Source organism: Heterocephalus glaber, unplaced genomic scaffold (assembly GCF_053883595.1).
Source record: "Heterocephalus glaber isolate CG9 unplaced genomic scaffold, H.glaber_assembly_v1.0 deba00000768, whole genome shotgun sequence".
NCBI classification, from domain to species: Eukaryota; Metazoa; Chordata; class Mammalia; order Rodentia; family Bathyergidae; genus Heterocephalus; species Heterocephalus glaber.
In genome coordinates this window covers 3,398,651-3,412,168 of record NW_028258162.1, presented here as the reverse complement: position 1 = coordinate 3,412,168, position 13,518 = coordinate 3,398,651, and the positions used below count along the sequence as shown (strand labels likewise).

Sequence of the window (13,518 nt, the reverse complement as noted above, 5' to 3'; positions counted from 1 at the left end):
AGACAAAAAACCAGACTTAGAGAAAGAAATACCTTGTTTGAGGGCAGCACTAGAATCTGGGTTGGTTCATATCAACCACTAAACCATCCTTCTTGGTACTGCAGAATGAGGCACTTCTCGAGGAGGCTGGGGAATGAATCCATTTAAGGCCGAAAAAAAGAGAACAACATGTCTTCTTTTCTTACTTAAAATAATTTCATTTTGTTTTCAAGGAGTGTGAAAAGTATGAGACGTTATTGAGAAAAGAGCTCTGTTGGCAGGGAGAAGATACTGAGGGAGAACGAGGGGTCTAGGGAGCTTGGCTGAGTAAACCCTAGCAACAGGGATGGGCAGAAAAGCCAGGCCTGAGAAGAGGAGAGACGACAATAAATGTGGAGGGGAAGAACGGCAAGGCCCGAGTCTGGGGAGAGTTGAATGTCCCTAGAATGACTGGGACTCACACTGAGATTGTGTAATGAACAGACGGATTGAGGGAGGCTCCCAGGGTGATGTCAGTGCCAGCTGCCACTCGATTGTGTGTGCTGCAACCACGAAGCCGTGTAAATGGGTACCCGACAATGCCTGTTAAGCAGAGGCCTAAAAGTCCATTATTTATAATGTCATGCATTTTAACGGCCCATGCTGCCAGACGTGAAATTATACACAAGGTTCACGTTAGAAAATGACTTCAGGTTTTCTTTAGGGAAGTTACTAAATTCTCTGCTGCCCACATTAAACCCATTGAGCAAGATTTGTGATGGATTTCACTTGCAGGCTCTTATTTCTATGATTTTATTCTTTAAAAAGGTAATGTTAAAGAGAAACTACTCCAGATTGTATTTCTCTTTGAAAGAAATAGCTGCAAAAAGCCTTCAAATTAATATGCAAAAGATTTATATCAGAACTCTATCAAACTGTTATGAATAGGTATGCTCCAATAAGCGGCAACAACGGTGGAAAACCTTTTAGCATACAGTATCTGATTATATACTCTTTGTGTGTGGTAAATTACTAAAGCACTACTGTTAAGCACCAAATGCTATTGTGTTTTTAAAAATAAGTAAAATAAATGTGCTTCAGCATTGGCCTCAAAATCGACTAGCTCTGGAGATAGGTGAACAAGAATGGGTGAAAAATATTTTTTATAATGTTCTGCAGTCAAAAATAATAATCTGGCATCAAACTTGTGTCCAGTTTAATTTTTCACTCTTTCCTCCTGGAGAAACTTAACTTCAAACTATTTTTTGAAAGCTAGAATACCAATGTTCTATCATATGTCTGTGAAGAAATACCAAAGTTAAAAATCACATTATTAAAGCACCAAAGGTTGCCAAATCAATCTCTTAGTTAAGGGTTTAGTTCAAATACACTCTCGTTTCTATAGTACTTGCTTTTCATTTTCATAGTTTCTTTGAATTTCGACAGTACCTGTACTTAGAAACATTAAATTGGCAGGGAGAATGAAATCAAAACCAAACATTCAAAGACCCTTGCTGTTTAGGTTAAACTTGTAGGTTTTCATCACCCTAGCTGGTTGTTTTAAGTATTTACACAAAAATTAATCTGTAGAAACAATCTAGAGAGGATGAAATATAAAGCAACCTACATAATTATCAGATAAGCAACAGAAAAGGCGCACAGCTAAAGATGTCAATTCTGTAAATGGTGTTGCCATCAGGTTTTAAGTGTTAATTAGAAGCTAACACAGTGGAGTGGAGATGTTCTTCCCTTGAATGCTGGGCATGGTGTGATGCATCATTCCTATTATTTCTGGGAAATCTATTAGATAGTGTGATGATTTGATCTCAAATGTCCCCCCAAAAGTTCATTTATTCTGAAGTGGTGCTGGCTTGTGGAGGGTGCTGAGCTCGTCAGAGGACGAATCCATTGATAAGTTCATGGCTGAATGTCTGTTTAGAGGTGGGGCCTGATGAGAGGAGGTGGGTCACTGGGTGTGACTTAAAAGCATGTGTTCTTGTCTCTGACCCTTCCTTTTTTGAGCAGCTTTGCTCCGCAGCCCTCTTGCATCATGCCCTTTCTACCTTGGAGTCAGCTGGCCATGGACTGAAACCTCTGAAACTGTAAACCAAAATAAACCTCTTCTCTTTTAAATTGTGAGTGTCAGATATTTTCTCCCAGCACCTGAAAAGTCACTAATACAGAGAGCAGTGTCATAATGGGGTTAGAATGGAACTTTAAGCACATATTTTTGCAATCAAATTTCTGCTCTTTGTGCTCTTCCTGAACACAGCAAACTATTCAACACATTTTATTACTTCATTTAATAATGAAGCAAAGGGAAAATGAAATTAAAACAATTCTGATTTTTAAGAAGCTACATTGAAAGCACATAATCCTCCAATGAGCAAAACTTCTACTGGGGACAATGTCCTTATCAAGAAGTTATTACAACATTTTGTGGGTAGATACTGATTACAAGTTTATCTTAAAAACATTTTGACTTTACTACTGCTGTGGAAAACGGCATGCAGTTCTTCAAAAAATTAAACATCAAATTAGCATGTGACACAGCAATTCCTCCTGTTAGTATAAATCCAAGAAGTGAAAGCAATGACTTGAACGTTTTGTATATCCATATTCAAGATTATTTGTAATCCCCACAAGGTGGAAGTAACCCAAATGTCCACTGACAGATTTTAAAAAATGTGGCAGTACATGTAATGGAATATTATTTAACCTTAAACTTGGATGAACTTTGAAGGCAATGTGGTAAGTGAAATAAGTCAGGCTCAAGAAGCCAAATATTGTATTATATTACTTATATGACATACTTAGAATTGTCAAATTCATAGACACAGAGGCAGGGTGGTAGTTGCCAGGGATAGGGGAAGTTATTTAATAGGTAGGGGGTTTCAGTTTATGATGATGTAATGTTATAGAGATTGGTCTGGGGATTTAGCTCAGTGGTTTCACTGCCTGCTGTATAAGCACAAGGACCCGAGTTCAATCCCCGGTACCAAAAAAAAAAAAAGAAAAAAAGAAAAGAAGAGATGGTGGTGATAGTTGTCCAACAATGTGAGTGTACTTAATGCCACTTAAAAATAGTTAAAATGTCAATTTTATTTTATGTACATATTCTTGCAATAAAAATACTTGACTTTTTAGACAGTTGTTTGTAAATAAATGGCAAAGACTTCAATTACAATTATTTTACTAGTATTTTTTAGTGTTAAATAAAGGCCATAATTTAAAATTATATTATCATTAACTTTAAAAAACACTTGTTAATTGAATTGCCTTGTTAATTTTTTTTCTAGCCTAGCAAGCTCTTTTGGTATTTGTGATAAGGATTCAATTGTATTTGAAATCCATGTCTAAATCCATGTCTCCCTCCCCCGACACATAGCTGTACTACATTTCCCAGACTCCCTTGCAGTTCAGGTGTGGTCCTGCCACTGAGTGCCAGCCAATTGGTTATGCTGGAAGTAACAAGTGCCTTCCAGAAATGGTCCATCAACAAAACTCCCATTCAGCCCCCATCTTGCTCTCTTTGTCTATCTGTGGGCTGGATGGAAAGAATTCCTAGGATGTGGAAAACCATCTTGCAAGAGGGCAGGGAGCTATATCTGAATGATTTAGTTGAGCGGAAGTTTTATATGAGCCCTAACTATGCAAAAACGTGAATAACAAATGCAGTTCTATGGTCTTAAGTCGCTAAGATTTGGAGATTATATATCTGTTACAGCAGATAGTTTACTCTGATTAACAGTACCCATATGCAAATTGAAAACTACCCCATTACCCAATCATTAATAATGAATATTAAATGGCTTCCACAGTGGTTTCCAAATCTTTGAGAGAATTATTTATGCATTAGAAGCATCTGTTAGCACACAATAATGTGATTATTGATCTTTAATAAACAGTGTGGAGAATTAGGTTAAATAGAATGAATTAAATCTGAAAATGTCAGCAGGGAAGCTAGTCATTAACTGTTAAGTCTGTATTTACCTGTGAAGAATGCCAAATGGAAGTTTTTCCAGTATTGAAAAACTAAGCAGTGTGGATTTGAACCAAACATGAGTAAAATAACTTGATTTTTTTCTTTAAACAATGTGAATATTTTCTTTCTTTGCATTGGAAGATCTTTTAAAAATTTGCATGGAATTAGTTTAAAATTTTAATCAGAAACTTTATTTAAATACAACTTTGTAATCATTGCAGTATACAAGGAAGACAAGTCTTTGCAGCCTTAGTTGCTGAAGACCTCTTTTGCATTTGCAAAATTGTATCACTTACTTTGTAAATATTGCTAAGAGAATTTCTAGGGTCTATAAAATCATGTTGTAGCTAAAATAACTGAAGAGTTTGTTTTAATCCCCTGGCTAGAATAAGGGTGGAAAAATCTCGGCCTTTTATTTGAAACAGATTTCCTAGTGAGATTGCTGGAGGCAGCTGTATTCTCAGTGAACATGAGGACTGAGGCACTGCTCATCAGCACATTCACAAATAGTTGTGCAGCCTGACGGAACAGACTTTGACTCTTGACTTCTCTGTTTTCTTGAGGTGAGAACTTTTAATTTCTCTGAGTGATGGTGTCCTCATATAAAATGGGAATACTATTACATCTCTCTGGCAGATTCCTGGTCGTCTCTGAGATGTATCTCTGGTAATTTAGTGGGGTTCATGGCCACTCAGTTAGAGATTCTAATTTGCAACTTCTGTTGCAGCTCAGCATGGCCATGTAACCCAGCAGAATTAATGTGTTCCATCCTACTGGGAGATGATGAGAATTGAGGAAGCCATCTTGGGACCTCAGAGAGTTTATGGTCTGAGGATGGCCAAGGCCTTGTACCTTCATCAAGTTGGTGCATGGATTAAATGATACACTATTTGTCTTATCTGACAGCTTCAGAACTGTATTATGAGTTTTGCTAGATAGGGAAAGAGTAATTAAGGTTTAAGTACAGAGAAATTGGAAATAGCAAACAAAATTGAGTATGCAGTGTGCTATTAGACATCAGGGTATGCTGGTCCCAAGGCTATATGGAAAGGGCAGACAGAAGCTGGGAATCCACAGGGCAGAAGGAAGGACCTGACTTAGAGTCTGTGCAGGAAAATCAAGAGCCTGAACCATGAGTCTAAGACCAAGGGTGTAGGAATTCTGGACAACATAGTGCCAATTCAAAGACTTTTGCAATACTGATAACAACAGCAATAAAAATAACTGCCATTGATAGTTTGTGTCCCAGTCTGCATTCTAACAGCCCTTTGCAAACATTTTTAATATTTTACCCCTGCATAATCCCCATTTTACAGATACTCAAGAGACACAAAGTGTTTTTTGGTCAAGGTCTTATAGCTAATTAGTGGCTACATTGAGATTCAAATCTAGAATTTGACAACTCTAAAACTCTAAGAATTATTCAGAAATGTAAGTAAAATGTTTTGCGTCTCTTGGAAGTGGGCAAAGAAGATTTGCAGGCACTTTAAAAACATCCCCAACTGCTGCAAAACAAAAGGGCTTTTAACTCAAAGCAGTTGAAGTCCCACAGAAAGGTTTAAACCGCAGAGAAGCAGGGTGAGTGGGAAAGCATGTCATAATCATGGCAAGTGTGTACAAGTATGGTGAGAATATGTCTTCCTAATAATAGATGTAATAGGAAAACTTCCATCCTAGCATTGGCATTCTTTTTCTAAAATTCTTTACAATATTTTTCAGTGGAATATTTCATTATTCTGATACTTAAATGATAATAGGATGTGAGGATAGTTTGGTCATTGTCATAAGAACTATCGTTTTTTTTTTTTTTTGGTACTAGGAATCGAGCTCGGGTCCTTGCGCTTGCACAACAGGCGATGAAACCACTGAGCTAAATCCCTGGCCCAAGAACTATCTGTTTTTAACAAGAGCTATGTAAATGGTTGGAAGCTTTATTTTTTTAATTTTTTTGCTTAAATTCTTTTATTGGTCCATTTTAGGTATACAATACATTTACATTTATCACTGGGTGCTTGTACCTGTACATGATGTATCTTGGTTCTTATTTTTTCCCCATTACCTGTGCGCCCTTCACCCCCTCCACCCTTCCCTATTTACATAGACTTTGTTCCCATCTTTTCCTTTTCTCATAATTTTTCCTTTCCCTTCTTTCCTTTCCCCTTCCCCTCTCACTTCCCCTACCCCTATGGACCTTTTCTTCCTATTTCAAATTATCAATTATTTGTTTTAATCATTTTAACCCTTATTTACACTTTCAGTTCCTCACACTAGAGAAACTATTCAGTATTTACACATCTGTGTCCTATTTATTACACTTGAGAGTGTGGCCTCGATGTGCATCCATTTAGCTATAAATGTCTCTAGTTTCTCCTTCTTTATGGCTGAGTAGCACTCCATTTTATAAAAAACCCCCGCATCTTCTTTATCCAGTTTCCAGTTGATGGGCACTTGGGCTATTTCCTGTTTGGAAGCTTTAACAGACAGTCATAGCTGAATATCTGGAATGCAGCCTTTTTTAAATGATACAGAAGAATATATCTAAGTTACAAAACCTAGGAATAAAATATACAGCTATGAATTCTCTGCAAACTACTGATGTCTTTTACATGCCCCTTTCTTGTCCCATCTCCATTCCACTCAGACAACCACTGTCCAGAACTTTTGTGATTCTTAGAGACACCAATATTCCATGCACCTGTACTACTACGAACCACCTCCTTCATGTGGGATCTCAAATAGTAGAAAAATACTGCCACTGAAAAAAAGTTTCAAAGTGATTAACGTTTTTATCCAGGTTTATCTTGTCCTTAAAATTAGTGAATGATGTTACTTTTCAAAGATATGAAAAATAAGGTAGAAATGACTGTAAGTTACATTGGACCTGCAGGACTTCTGTGGACCCTAAGGTATGTGAGATACACTGTTAAGGCTTAGATCTAAAATGTCCCCTCCAAATTTCATGTATTCATATATGGGGCTTTTGGAAGGTGGTTGGATCATGGTGGCACTAGATGTATCAGTGGATTCATCCAGTGATAAATTCATGGCTGAATGTGCTGTTGGGAGCAGGCCCTAGTTGGAGGTAGGTCACTGGGTGTGTGACTTGAAAGGGTATATTATTGTTCTGAGCTCTGCTTTTCTCTCTCTGCCTCTTGGCTGCCATGAGGTGAGCAGTTTTCTTCCACCATGCCCCTTTCCCTGCCATTTCTGCCTTGGAACCACCAACCATGGACTATATCCTCTGAAACCATGAGCCAAAATAAACTTCTCCCTCTTCTAGATTTGGGTGCTGGGTGTTTGTAGCAGCAACAGAAAAGTGACTAATACATATAGGGTAGGTCCTTCATGCCACTCCTTGGGCATTCCTAATAAACCATCCTGAGCCAGGCCATGAAACAGAAAGAAACATGGGAACCGGAGACTTGGATGGAGCCAATGATGAATTGAAATAGCAAAGCATTATGGCTTGTGTCTAGATTTTCCCCAAAGCCTCATGCAATCAGAGGTAGGGGTTTTTCAGAGGTGGCTGGATCTAGAGTATGTGATGATGGGATTGATACATGGTGCAATGCTAGGACCAAGGGCACTAGGATTAAGGGTATTAGTGCTACCCACCTTAAGTAGCCTGGATAAGATATAAGGGATAGAAGAGCTGTGGTTGTCCCTTGCTTGCTTTTGCCTGCAATGAACTGTTTCTCCTTTGCGATGTATCTCTGTTGTGTGCCCCTCTGCCTTGGAGCCAGCCTACTGTGGACTGGAACCTCTATGAACTGTAAGCCAAATAAACTTTTCCTCCTTTAGCTTTGGCTGTTGGGTATTTTGTCTCAGCCACAAGAAAAGTAACTAAGTCAGAATTCATGTGATTTTGTCAGAAAGCAGAGCAGAAATGGAGAGGGGAAGACAATGCAAGGAATGTGGTGACTTGGTCTTTTAGTCCATACACTTAAGGAGAGAAAAGAAGGAAGAGGGGAAGGGAGGAAGGAGGGAAGGAGGGAAGGAAGGAAAGGAGGAAGGAAGAAAAGAAAGTAAAAAAAGGAAGAAAGAAAAACAATGATGGTAAATAATTTGTTTCATTATTTTAAGTGAAACAAGATTTCAATACCAATGGTCTGAGAGGTGATGCTGTCTCTGTCTTATTTTGACACATTTCTTGATGCCTCTGGTTCTGTCTTAGAAGTCATGTTTCAGTGATAACCTTGGCAAAGCTCCTCAAATGGAGATGCTGGTAGATAATTTGTGTCTACCCTGAGACACTGATGCTGGGTTTTGTTTGAAAGTGGTCACATGCTAGTGAGAGTTGCTGTAAAATTCTTCTACGGGATTAGCAGATGAAATAGAAGCCCCTTGGCTTTTCTTGCAGGCTGATTCTTGCTCATGAGCTGCATGACAACATAATGTGAGTCTTTTGTTTATTTGTTTGTGTACTGGAGATTGAACACAAGGCCTTTGTACTGAGCTACATGCCCACCCCTTCATATTTTCTTTTATTTTTTGAGGCAGAGTCTCACTAAATTCCCCAGGCAGGACTTGAACTTGCTATCTTCCTGCCTTCACCTCCCAGAGTGCTGGGATTGCATGTGTGCACCATCATGGCTTGTTCACACTTGGCCTTGCAACTGACGTGTGATGAGCAATTCCCAGGGTTCTCTGAAGACTTGAGATCTGAAGCCAGTCTGATTTAAAGACCATTTCCTAACCAACAGGGGATAGACAGAAAGGCAAAAAGAGGAAGAGGAGCAAAAGACAAGTGTTGAGGTTCATCAAGGACTTATCTAAAAGCACTACGTTCACTATCAACACTATATGCACTAACTACCTACTATCGCTCACAATATTTATTAAAGAAATAGGAGACAACGTAGTACCTTGGACCCTCAATGTTTATTCCCAGTAAATCAAGTGGGAATAAATTATCATCTAGACCTCTCAGAGATGTCATTATTACTTTCCTTCTGGCATGGGTGAAGTCACGGAAGTGTTTATTTTGTTAACTATTTTGCTTGCCCTCTTTCCTCTTTCAGATAACAGGACGGGCTGACTTATCAGCAGAAAACATATTTCTGTCAGCATCCAGGGAATGTGGAGTAAGTGTCAAAGGAGACCAGTTATGTCGGCCTGAACTTTTAACCTAAGCCCAGACACGACGAGTGGCAGTAATTTAAGAAAAAAAAGTTGCAGTCTGTCATTCTAATTAAGAGTTGCTAAGGTACAAGTATTTTAGCTCATCATGTAGCAGGCAGGTTGTCCTTTTTGACAAGCAGGAGAAACTTCACGTGCAGACATTTCATTGACCGCTGAGTATTAAGGTGGAAAACATGACTAGGTGGGAAGAAGAAGGAAAAAACTTCTTGCTACAGCAAAACAGATTTCCTTTCCTTAGAGAGGATTCAGTTCAGTGTCACAGTCCACGTGTATACGATGTCTCCACTGGGCCTTGATGCTGAAATGATATGTCCATCTCACAAAAGAAAAGCCTGGTCACCACTCTCTTTTGAACTACATTGAGTTATTGTGAGAGGCGATGTTGAAAAGGTCTCTTAGGATCAAGCAAATCCCTAATCACTGAAAATTAAAATTTTTAATTTTAAAATTAGATTGGTGTTTACCTATTAATTCAAGGTCTTGACGAAAACTTCACTCTACATAATAAATTAATATTCCGTGGGGAAACTATTATGGGTACTTTTCTGCTGGTGCATTAGCCTTGGACCTCTTGGCCTCCAGAACTGTGAGCAATAACTTTCGGGTGCTTATAAAGAAGCCACTTTATGGTATTTTTTGTTACAATAGCCCCAGTATGCTAAGATAGCGCCTATCTTTTCTAATTTGAGTAAAAAGAGTCTATCAAGATGTATTACAGATATTCCTCATTTAACAACCTATCTGTTTATCAATCATTTGTACTTAGACCAAGGTGTGCTGTTCAGATTTATGACCCACTGCTCAGACTTATGACCCATCATTTTTTTGGTATAGTCCTGTACATCTTATTTATAGAGCCTCAATGTCTTTTTTTTTCTTTTCTTTTTTTTTTTTTTTTCTAGTACCAGGGGTGGAACTTAGGACCTTGCACTTGCCAGGCAGGTGCGGAGCCACTGAGCTACATCTCTGGTCCCCCAATGTCTTTTTTGGGTACAGTATACCTTGTTTATACAGTACTGTAATTTTGGCTGATTGTAAACTATAGTTTTATGCTCTGTTTTACATTAACAATACTGCATGTAAGAGTTATGCAAATAAAAGCAAAGTCATCAAGTTGGAGTTTCCTTTGACTGTTTTTTTGTTCTGAATATTGTAACGTTCATACTACATAAAATTCCTCATTTTGTGATCATTGAACCACCTAGTCACAGGAATGGAACTAGGTCACTAAAGAATGTCTGTATTTTAAATGGAAGGTCCCATGGCCAACAGAATTTGGAAAACTCTGTATTTTGTCTCATTTATTGGAGACCATAAAACTTAATTTTTCCAAGCACGAATAAGTTCTATACTAAGACAGCTATCTGTTTAAATTTGGGGCTTTTCCAAATTTATGGACTTTAATCAGCATCTATTGTGTGTTTTTCCCGCTTAGTATGTCGCTTGTTGATTCTCTATGGAGAGTAGACTTAGAGATATATGCTGTCTTTGTGCAAAGTAGTGATTGGTCTGATGGTTTGGGTTTCAGGTACTTTGATGGCTCTTTGGGATAAGCATTTTGAAGTTAGAGAGTCAATATTTCTAAAGCCATACTCTGTAAATAGCTGCCTATTCCAGCCCTGTGCGGGTAGCTTCCTTAACCAGTTTATTTAAGTAGATGAACAGTTCTGTTTTTAACTTAGTTCAGACAAATCATTCACACACCCATTATGCCACCTTAGACATTCAAGCCTTCTTTCAACCACTCACCTGAGAGAGGAGCACAAAGGCTCCATCTTGTTTCCTGGCCAGATGCTGATGATTTCTTTTTATCTTGAGAAGAGAGTCTGCAGTATCACAGAGCATTGCTTTGAGCATGTAAAACTCACCAAATTCAACTCTGTGCCACCAGCCACCATCCTGTTGCCTGGAGAACTGAAACGGGCAATGTGTTTCTTGTCCCCTCGCCTTGGTTGGCTCTGCATGGGTGGGGTGGAAAGGCTGCTTTGTCAGACTCAAGTTGCTGTTTCCAAGCTGCACAGTGCAAGGTGCATCCAAAGCAATGCCTTTCACTTAGAGTACTTTCTTCAACTTATTTGAGGTCAGGATGATGAATCACTGTTGAGGAGATTGCATCTCTTTTCCATGATTATGGCAGATTGCCAGGGTAGCCACCTTTGCCCATGAAATCCACATTCTCTCCCCCACCAGCAGCTCTGCCTATCTGGGGAGCATCTCACTCTTCACTTCAGAGTTGGTGTCATTTGGTGGACTTGGATCTCACTTATGATGGCTCCAACAATTTATTCCTCCACAAGTTAAATGGGAAAAAGAAACCTTAATAGAAACACAATTATTTATTGATTTAAACTACTGTAGGATATATAATTCTGGTGAAAAATAAATGCACTGCTTTAGAAAGGATATGATCATATAGCAGTGTATGGACAGAAAGGCAGAGTCATACATCTGACAATAATATTCTTGAATATTATTTGAGAATTTAGAGGAGGAAGATATTATTCTCCAAAAGTGAACCAAAATAAACAATGCTTGACAAAAAGATACCCACTAGAATCTTAATCTTTGTCCTAAAACAATGTAGAAATACTACATTTATCTATATATTTCCTTAGCCTTTAATGTGACCTAAAATACTGCTCAAAATGTTTAAATATTACTAATAAGAACAAATTAGATAAAATGCTCAATATTAAAGATGTTTGGTCAAATGCAACTAACTGGGTGGTTTGTTGAAGTTTACCAGGGGGGCACTTGGTTACCCCCTGGACACTTAGTAAATTTCACAAATTATAATTAATGTGAAAGTATTTATGTATATATTTTGTGGTACTGGGGTTTGAACCCAGGGCTTTGACCAAGCTATATCTCCATCCCTTTTTATTTTTATTTTGAGACACAATCCTGCTATGTCATACAGGCTAGCCTCAAAGACGTGATCTTACTGTCTCAGCCTCCTAAGTAGCAGGGATAACAGGAGTGTGGCACCATATTAGGCATAATGTGAAAGCATTTTACAACAGAAACATTTTAAGTAGGTCAATTTAGTATTGTAATAATTCACATTGCTTTTAAGTTAAAGTTATAAGAAAGCAGGCTATTTATTTAGAAAAACATATCAAAACCAAACCATGACCCCATGCCAATATGCCAGCAGCCTATCCATTCTCCAGGACAAGAAATAGCTTCTGAATGTTTGTCAGAAAACACAGCAGGCTCTGGATTAATGAAAAAAAGAGTTCATGCATGTTGGAAAGGTGTTCAACAATAAGGATTAAACGAAAAAGAGCATTTGGTTTGACTTGGCTTACACAGAAATTTATTGCAGTTAAAAATTACCAAACATGTTCAAAATGAACACAGAGCATTTCAGTGAACATTTACTCTAAGTCAGGGGAAGAGTGAGCTTTTGGAAAAGGGTAGCAAGTTGCTAGGCCTTTGCTTTGAGATGGCAAAGTGCAGGGGTTGTGCCTGAGACGACACCCAGGTATCAGCATTCTAATTTCTAATTTCACTGTTTCCACAGAACAGTCAGCTTCTGTGAATTAGGGGCTCTTTGTGTTAATCTAATCTCAGAGAGGAAATGCTCTCTCTATATAAGCTCAAGCTGTAGGCCTTGGGTTACCTAGTAGAGCCTTTGTTAAACATTTTTTTTAAATATTAAGAATCCTTTATATTCTCAAACTGTATGGAGGATGTCTAAATTTTGTGTATGTTGGTTATGTCTTCCACATTTGTCATATTAGAAATGAAAGCCAGGAGACGTTTGGAGCCCAGGAATGCTGAGTGCTTCATTTGAGAGGTGTCAGAGCATTGATGCTGCCATGCGGTAGCACGCAGCCTCAGCAAAGCCCCACCGTCCACAGGTCAGAGAAAAGTGGACAGGTGAATCACATCCCATTGTTGCATAAGAATTTTGACATCCTGACCCCTAGGAAGGGCTCAACAAACTGCAAGGGTCTCCAGCCCCCACTTTGAGAACCACTGTCTTAACAGAAATGGTTTCTTAAAATCCAGTCCCTTTGACCTCTTGGTGGGGATCGGAATCGCTTTGGGAATATTGGCTGAAATGTAGATCTCTAGGTCCCACACCAAGAGATTCTGGTTCAGTGGATTTGGGATAAAGCCCAAGGATTTTCCTAAACAGAAATCATGATGCCCCCATCCCTCATATCCTTACCTCCTACCCCAACTCTCTCGGTGATTGGGATGCAGGATGTCTGCATATGCACTTTGAGAAATTCTGCCTGTATCTAACCACTGGGTTGCTAAAATTCAGCTTTATCCAATTTATCCTGAGGACATGCATGCAGTGTTTTGGATCAGAAACACATTTCCTGTTAAAAACCTGGTAATAAATAATGTGTGTGGGTTCCCCTGCTTCAGTCTTGCCCCTGAGTGATAAGATGATAACCAGGTCATTTGTCTTGTAG

The 13,518-nt window shown here is 38.7% G+C and overlaps 1 long non-coding RNA gene across 1 annotated transcript in view; it reads right to left on the bottom strand.

The window, feature by feature from the left end:
• Nucleotides 1-6,915: 6,915 nt before the first annotated feature.
• The window catches only part of LOC110344879 (uncharacterized), a 465,109-nt gene continuing 458,506 nt past the window's right edge, over nucleotides 6,916-13,518 (bottom strand). Inside the window, exons 5-6 of the long non-coding RNA XR_015449606.1 lie at nucleotides 10,835-11,401; nucleotides 6,916-9,505 (exon numbers count right to left, since the gene is read on the bottom strand). This is a non-coding gene — a long non-coding RNA (uncharacterized LOC110344879). The remainder of the gene's footprint in view (nucleotides 9,506-10,834; nucleotides 11,402-13,518) is intronic.